Source organism: Dasypus novemcinctus, chromosome 2 (assembly GCF_030445035.2).
Source record: "Dasypus novemcinctus isolate mDasNov1 chromosome 2, mDasNov1.1.hap2, whole genome shotgun sequence".
Lineage (NCBI taxonomy): Eukaryota > Metazoa > Chordata > Mammalia > Cingulata > Dasypodidae > Dasypus > Dasypus novemcinctus.
Genome location: NC_080674.1, coordinates 63,039,892 through 63,048,324, shown reverse-complemented (window position 1 = coordinate 63,048,324; position 8,433 = coordinate 63,039,892). Strand labels below are relative to the sequence as shown.

At 41.6% G+C, this 8,433-nt stretch overlaps 1 long non-coding RNA gene across 1 annotated transcript; it reads left to right on the top strand.

Moving 5' to 3' along the window:
* Nucleotides 1–434: 434 nt before the first annotated feature.
* On the top strand, nucleotides 435–3,524 carry LOC131280082 (uncharacterized). The gene is made up of 3 exons (XR_009187667.1): nucleotides 435–510; nucleotides 982–1,044; nucleotides 3,430–3,524. It is a non-coding gene; the product is annotated as an uncharacterized lncRNA (long non-coding RNA).
* Nucleotides 3,525–8,433: the final 4,909 nt, after the last annotated feature.

The following is an 8,433-nucleotide window of genomic DNA, read 5'->3' as shown; positions in this document are numbered from 1 at the left end:
GAGAAGAACTCTGTTAAGATAAAAAATAATTGAAACTTTGTAATTAATAATTATTGGTCATTAAAATGTCAGAGAGCAGTGATAGCCCTGAACCCAAAGCCCAGCTAATTATTAGTGTTATAAGGCTAGCTTGCAATCTTGGCGATAAAATTGAAAGATAGTGGTCTTTTTGGAAAGTCATAAAAAGTGAGCACTTAAACACCAGAGCATACACCAGCTGTGGAAGAATGGCTGGGTGTGCATTTCTTTTACCCATTGTTCTAACTAGGTTAGACTACGTTCTCATTTGGATTTTTGTTAGTTTGTCATTTGGGATTGGAAATTTCTCCTCTTGCACCCCCACTAAGACTAGTCCAGGAGGCCACTGCTGTCAGTCTTTCCCTATTTTTGCTTGAGTGCTTAGAGCCTTATCCTCTTGACTTTGCAGAAAGGGGAAAAGAGGCAGCCCAGTCATGGGAGGAGAACATATTCCAGAAGAAGTCTGCATGGGAATACTGTTTCTAGATTCAGGTTGGCTCATATTTGAATTAGAAGATTATCTGACCCAAATCCATTCTGGGTGAGGAAACTGAGGTCTGAGTACAGTGACTGCTCTGAGGCTGTGCAAATGGTTCTTTCCCCAGCCAGCTTGCCCTGGGCCAATAGTGGTCACAGGCCAATGTGCTTTCTGCGATCACCCACCCCCTCAACACTTGCTTGTCCTTCGCCTTCCTCGCTCCCTACAAGAGCCTCCTCCCCCCGCCCGGCACACACACATTCAGTCCATTTAGCCCCCTTCTTTCTGCAAATTCTCTTTCCCCTCCTGTCTCACCTTGCTAAACCAGTCAAAATTAGATAAACTGAATCTTTTAAAAAATCTTTTCTTTTAAAATAACATACCCAAATGAAGCCTCCAGCCCTCCAATCTTTTCAAACTAAAATAAGGTTTTTTTTGGTGTGTGTTACCCCATTTGATTTGTTTTTGTTTTGCCGGGACAAAAGGTTTATTTGTTACAATCCAAAGGAGAAAGAACTTGAAGCAGGAAACAGAAGACAAAAGGAAAGGTGAGTCGAAAGAGCTCAGATAACTAATTATGGGAACACGAACTACAAATCTGAACATGCCTGCGTGTATTTTTCCATTTAAAAACAAACCTAGCAAGCAGAGCGGTGCGTTTATTTTTTTCGCAAAGACTTGAGTACCCCTTCATGGCAGTGCACCTGGAGTAAACTCTAAGCCTGCCATCTAGTGGTCCCTGTGACCATGCACAAGTACTGTCCTGTCCAATGCAGAGCTTTCGCTGTCCAGGGACAGAAGCTGGAAAAACTCACTCTTAACAGGAAAGCTTCAGCTGTTTTCCAGTAAATACTGTAGGTGGAGACATACACTGAAAAACTGGAATATAGTCAACTTTTTTTTCCATTTGGCTCTCAGAAGATTGCTACGTATCCAGAGTTACTGAACTACATTTTGCCATTTTTGTTTGAGATGTTTCATACTTCCTGCTTGTTTTTACTTCTCAAAAAAAAATGTTAATATCTCTTGATTTTAAGCACATACAATTTCTAAACAGATTTGGGGGGCAGGGAAGGGACTAAAGGTTGGTGAGAGAAATCCTGTCCTTAAAACTTACCTGCGGGGAGCAGATGTGGCTCAAGAAGTTGAGCACTGGCTTCCCACATATGAGGTCCTGGGTTCAATCTTTGGCCCCAGGTACCTCAAAAAACAAAACAACAACAAGAAACGAAGTTATAACATATGGTATAAGCAAAGAAAACTTAAAAATGTAGATAGATTCAGCGACTGTGGGCTAATGCTAGGTATCTATATTAAGCATGTCTGCATCTTATGTTTTTATTTTTTAAAGATTTATTTATCCCCTCTCCCCATTGTCTGCTCTCTGTGTCTATTTGCTGTGCGTTCTTCTGTGTCTGCTTGTCTTCTCTTAAGGCAGCACCGGGAACCAATCCTGGGATTTTCCAGAGTGGAAGAGAGATGCTCACTCTCTTGTGCCTCCTCAGCTCCCTGGTCTTCTGCATCTCTCATTGTCTCTCCTCTGTCTCTTTTTGTTGCATCATCTTGCTGAGCTAGCTCTCTGCTCTGCCCAGCTTGCTTTGTGGGCCAGAACTCCTGTGCAGGTCAGCACTCCGTTCAGGCCAGCTCGCCATGCAGGTCAGCACTTTTCACGAGCCAGCTTGCCTTCACCAGGAGGCCTCAGGAATAGAACCCTGGACCTCTCTTATGGTAGATGGGAGCCCAATCACTTAAGCCACATCTGCTTCCCCACATCTTATTTAATATTTATCATAGTGAATCTTTCATGTAAGAGGAAAGGGAGGTTCAGAAAGAGTAAGTAGCTTGTCCAGGTTTGCATAGCTATTAAGTGGTAAAATTGGAATTTGAATTCAGGTTTTCTGATTCCAGCTTCATTTCATTTAACTTCAACGAACTTTACTGAGAGTCTGCCATGAGCCAGACACTGTGCCACATGCTGGAGGTACAAAGATGGAAGGCACCATCACTGGCCTCGGGCTTCTCCATAGTCCTGTGGGGACTGAACAAGAGAAGAAATAATTAGGCTACATTATGATATATGCAATAATGGAAGTGTGCACAAATTATTTTGGTCTGTAAATTCTAAGTATTCCTGCCTCTGAGTCAAGCAGCAAAGCTATTCATTATGTATAAGTTCTTGTCTTTCTGTTATGTGACCCTAATACCTGGCCATGACTGAATTGATTAGGGACATATAACTTTGCCAACGGCAACCATTTTAGACTTCACCAATGGGCTGTAGTGTGGCCTAATATCAGAATTCTGCCCAATAGCAGAGGTGAGCCACTGACCCAGCTGATTAGCTCATAGGCAGTTTTCAGTATGAGAAACTCTGAGAGCTTTAGAACCAGAGTATAATCAGAAAGAAAGAAAAGTAAGAGTTGAACCAGTGAGAAGCAAAAGCAGAGAGGGTCAGAGAATTAGAGAAGTGGAATTGTGAAAATAGCAGAATCATATCAGTAATGAGCTAAAATTCCCTCCTGTTGGGGGAACCTACTGTTACTTCTTTAACCATACTCCAAGTCTCAACAAAGCTGGGCTGTGTAACTGCCTGTGCTTCCTTATTGCCTTAATTGTTCTTACAATCACCTCCTGCACCTGAGGTGACCCAAGACGGTTTCTGATTCTTGCAATAGAATGGATCTAACTTCTGCAGGATGGAAGTGGTGCAGATAAGGGAGAGAGCAATTGTGGATGGAAGGGGACTCAACAAAGGCTTTGCCTGGTGGAGATACCCAAGCAGGGGTCTGAGGTTCAAGTAGGAATTAGCTAGGAAGGTGTGTAGAAAGGGCTCTGATAGTCCAGAGTTTATTCACTGCTGAACATCACCAGTGGCAAAATTTTAATTTCCAGGTCCTCCTTCCTGAATAATGAATCAGAAATTCTCTCTTCAGGAGCCCTGGTTTTAAGAGAGGGAAGTGGGAGAAGGAATTTTTCTTTTCGTGGAGAGTCTGAAGCCTGTGTCTCTGACCATATGGTGGCACTTCAAATGCTGGTAAGTCCGCTATGACAAATACCACACAGTGGGTTGGCTTATACAACAAGTTTGTTGTCTCAGTTTTGAAGGCCGGAAGTCCAAAATCAAGATATTGGCAATACCACCCTTTCTCCTGGAGTAAGTAGCATTTTGGTGCTGGCAGTCCTCTGTCACATGTGATCTTGTTGTAGAAGTTAAGAGAGGTTCAATTATTTGCGTATAGAAAGGCTGGGACTCAGGAATGATTTTGAGAAGGGAAAATGATTTATTGACGGCCCGCTGAACTCGGGGAGCTTTCTGTTTCAAACCCGATCCTCCGAACAAGATTTTCAAGTTCCTTTTATACAGGGTGGGGAGTCAACTGGTGCTTTTATCAAAGAAAACTACTTTCTTTGTTAGTTAAGTGTTTGCCTGAGTACCAGGTAGGTTTTGAGTTAACATATTGCCCACATTTCAGGTGAACTTGAATTAGCATCTTGCCCACATTCCATCTGGATGCAACTTTGAATACACCTTCAGTCTTAACATCCTTTCTGAACATTCAAACCCCTATCCCTTAACTGGATTTCTAGAGACTATGCACACTTGGATACAGAATTAGATGATTTTCAATTTATGCACAGGCTATATTATATTTCCCATTCGAGGCCAAGTTCAAGTTCCCTTACGCTTCGGCATCACCACCGTCAGAGCTTCCCTGGACTGACTGGTATGTATATAGAGTTTGCATTGCTAAATGGCCTCCCGGGACTGGAGTTGTTGCCATTGTCACCAAGGGCAGGACTACAGCCTCTTACCGACCCACACCCACAAGTCAGGACACAATGGGACGAACAGCCTCCCACCCATAGCCCACATCAATCTCTCTCTCCTCTCTGGCTTCTTCTGACTTCTGGATTCTACTGACTGTGCCCCAATTTCCTTTATAAGGCCTCCAATCACATGGATTAAGGTCCACCCTCATTCAATTGGGCTACACCTTAACTAGTAATATATATTCAAAAAGTTCTGTTTACAAATGGGTTCGCAACCACAGGAATGCAGATTAACACTTGAATGTCTTTTGTGGGGACGTGATTCAATCCGCAACATTATATTCTTCTCAACTGATATCTGTACCTTTAGTGGAATTGGGTCAGACTAAAGGAGATACATATATTGAATATTCTTGGAACTCATTATTACAGATGATTTGGAGGAAGAAATGTTTTACAATTTTGCAATCTTCAAAGGTTTTGTTTTAAACAAATCAGTATAAACCTCCTCTTCCATATAGACCTTTTTTTTCTTCCCCACTAACTTGCATAAAAGTCATGGTTGCCTGTGATCTCAGCATGGAATCATACTCAGAGAAACTGTCCCAACAACAACAACAAAAAGGAAATGAAAACAACTAAAATCTTAACTGACTTCAAAGAAGATCTAATTCATATTGTAAAGCAATTTTTCTTAAAAATCTTCTTTTCCTATTCTTTTCACTCTTAACATTTTTCACATCTAAAGTTTTCCCTTCAACTTCATACTGTTCAGTCTTTCAAAAATTTTCCTTGCTATCTAGGACTCTGGTTTTTTCTCTTGTATCCCATTTTCTTCCACTTTCCTTTTCTTTTCCCTCAGTAAATCTAGATTCTATGGATACTTCTCTAGTTATGTTTCTCTCTGTCCATTCTGACAGGCAGATAATTCTAATTTGGGGATGGTAAGGGTGAAGCTGATTGGACAAAGACAGGTTGTGGGAGGAGTAAAACATTTGTAATTGTTGCCCCTAAGAAATGAAAGCTTAGAGAAGGATATTTTCATATTCAGTGATGATTAGAAAATAAGGTACTTGTATGTTATTGGGGAACACTGCTATTGCAAGGCACAGCCAAGTGAACAGGATAGGCTACTGCGAAAGAAGAAACATGGCATCCAACATAGGATAAAGATTGCTCACAGAGTATTTTGCTGATATTCTTTTAGGGCTGAGCACTCTTAATCAAGAATTGCAAGGTAAAACCACCACAGTTGTGCTGCACATGACACTACTGCTGTAATGAAAACGCAAATGAAAACTGAGAGTTGGACAAAAAGAGATGACCAAGGAAACTGTGAGCAGTTTGAGACTATTCAATAAAGAACATCATCATCCATCGTCATCGTTCTTCATTTAAATAGTCCTGGGGACAGGGCAGGAGACAGAGACTATGCCTTTTAAGACAGAGATGAATCTGATAGGTGGTATCAGCTCACTTTAGCTCAGCTCAATTTCCTGATAGCGACTCTGTCCCAATGGGACAAATGTGGCTTTTCCTCCCAATGGCAATCAAAATGTTATTTCTATATAAAAATAAACCTTGATCTAGTATGAAGTGGTAGGCAAAATTTGCATGTATTTTAGAGAAAAGCACAAAGTTTTAGAGAAATTTCTGCTCCCGGCTATGAACACCTTCCCCCACCCCCAGTCTCTCTTGGGTTATTTATTTTCCTTTGTTCTTGAGAGGAATGTCAGGGAAAATCTGAAGAAACAGTCCATTGCCTCAATTTCCTTATACTGTTTAAAGTTCCATCTATTGAAAATTCATATGCTTTGGAGAGCAGATGGGGCTCAGTGGCTTAGCACCTGCTTCCCGTGTATGAGGTTCTGGATTACATTCTCATTACCTCCTTTAAAAAAAAATCACACAGGTTGATTTTAGAGTGCAATTTGCCTTGGAGTGGTAAGGGGATTTCTAGAATTTCATACCCTTTGATAAAGTTTGATTTTAGCAACTAGCAGTGCTCCCTCACTCAGTACTTATTACTATTATTATTTTTTAAAGATTTTTATTTATTTATTTATTTATTTATTTCCCCTTCCTCAATCCCCCCAGTTGTCTACTCTCTGTGTCCATTCGCTGTGTGCTCCTCTGTGACCGCTTCTATCCTTATCAGCGGCACCGGGAATCTGTGTTTCTTATTGTTGCGTCATCTTGTTGTGTCAGCTCTCTGTGTGTGCGGCACTATTCCTGGGCAGGCTGCAATTTCTTTCGCTCTGGGTGGCTCTCCTTAAGGGCGCACGACTTGCACGTGGGGCTCCCCTATGCGGGGGACACCCCTGCGTGGCAGGGCACTCCTTGCGCGCATCAGCACTGTGCATGGGCCAGCTCCACATGGGTCAAGGAGGCCCGGGGTTTGAACCATGGATGTCCCATGTGGTAGGCAGACACCCTATCCACTGGGCCAAGTCTGCTTCCAGTACTTATTATTTGATATAGGGAAGATGTTGAGGCTCTGGAAGGAGAACCTAGATTCCCTCAAAGACTATAGAGTGTTATAAGCCATAAAGTCTCTTCTCCCACCCTAGATGTGAGCGCTGGCTTGAGAAATCCCAAACAGTATATTTCCTTCTCAGTTGTTTTGACCCTAAGAACATTTTAATGGAATGAATACAAATATTTTCATCAGATTTATTCCAACATTGTTGAGAATGTCATCAAGAAATTGTTTTATGGTGACAATTCTTTTGAGTTAATTTAATCCTTTGGTTAATTTTCTTACTATGCAGCAAAATAATTTTCAGTATTTTTATTTTGCTGAAATAATTTAGATTTAATTCAATGTTCACATTTTATGCTCATATTAAATTTTTCCAATTTTAGCTTTGGCAGTTTTTAGTTTTCTTTTGTGGTCATTTTATATGAAGTCTAATTTTCCTGGGTCAAGTTTTACAGGTATAATTTTTGACAAGAAGATTTGATTCTTTAAAACTGTTTAAAGTAAATAGCAAATCTTACTGTGTGTAGCTTTTGCCTTTGTAGGTTTTATTTTGTGTTATTTTTACAAAGTGTATAATTTTAATTGGGCCAATTTTTGTCGTTTTGAAAATTATACCAGTGGGACCTACTTTGGAATTTATGTTCCCCAGGGTGACAGAGTTGGACTCAATGTGGTTTCCCTACACATGGCTGTGTGACAATTAAGATTGTACTTGAAGTCAAAATATCAAGATTATAATATTTTGTGTTCATCCATGCTTCTGATTTTTAAAAAGAAAAGTAGCATGACTGTTTCATTATTGAGGCATGGGTTTTTGTTTTTTCTTTCAAAGATTTATTTACTTATTTTCCCCTTCCTCTACCCCTCCCTCCTGTTGTTTTTGCTCTGTCCATTTGCTGTGTGATGTTCTGTATTGATTTCTTTTTGTCTTCTCTTTTTCACTTTCTCCTTTAGGATTCTTCGGGATTCCATCCTGGGGACCTCTGATGTGGAGAGAGGTTCCTTGTCACCTGCACCACCTCAGTTCCTGGTTTCTCCTGCACTTCACCTTGACTCTCCCCTTTGTCTCTCTTTTGTTGCATCATCATCTTGCTGCTTGACTCATTTGTGCAGGCCCTGGCTCACCGCATGGGCACTGGCTCACCACACGGGCCCTTGGCTTGCCACGTGGGCACTGACTCACCATGCAGGCACGCTTTCTCTTCTTCTTTTCACCAGGAGGCCCCAGGGATTGAACCCCGGTCCTCCCATATGGTAGGCAGAAGCCCTATCACTTGAGCCACATCTGCTTCCTGAGGCATGGGTTTCATGAGCAAATCATTGGTCTAGAAGTGAGACATTCTGGTTGTTTGTTCTTGTTCTCTCACTTACCACCTCTGTCTGGAGTCTAATAATCCTCATCCAAAAATGAAGGGATATCAGTGTAGTAATACCTCAGCCACATTATCCTCCCCCCACCCCCGCCCTCACTCATCTCCTGCCAGGGATCCTCAATAGGTGGAACCCAACCGGAGGGCAAGGAGCCTGTGAATGAAACCCACACAGGTCAGTGTCCTCAGGCAGGGAGTAGGGTGAGAAGGGTGAAGAGTGACTATAGGACAAATAGTCTATAATAGGCACAGTTTGCTCCCCTTGACTGTTCATGAATATCCCAGTGAAATGAGGTTCAGAGGAGTACCCAGAG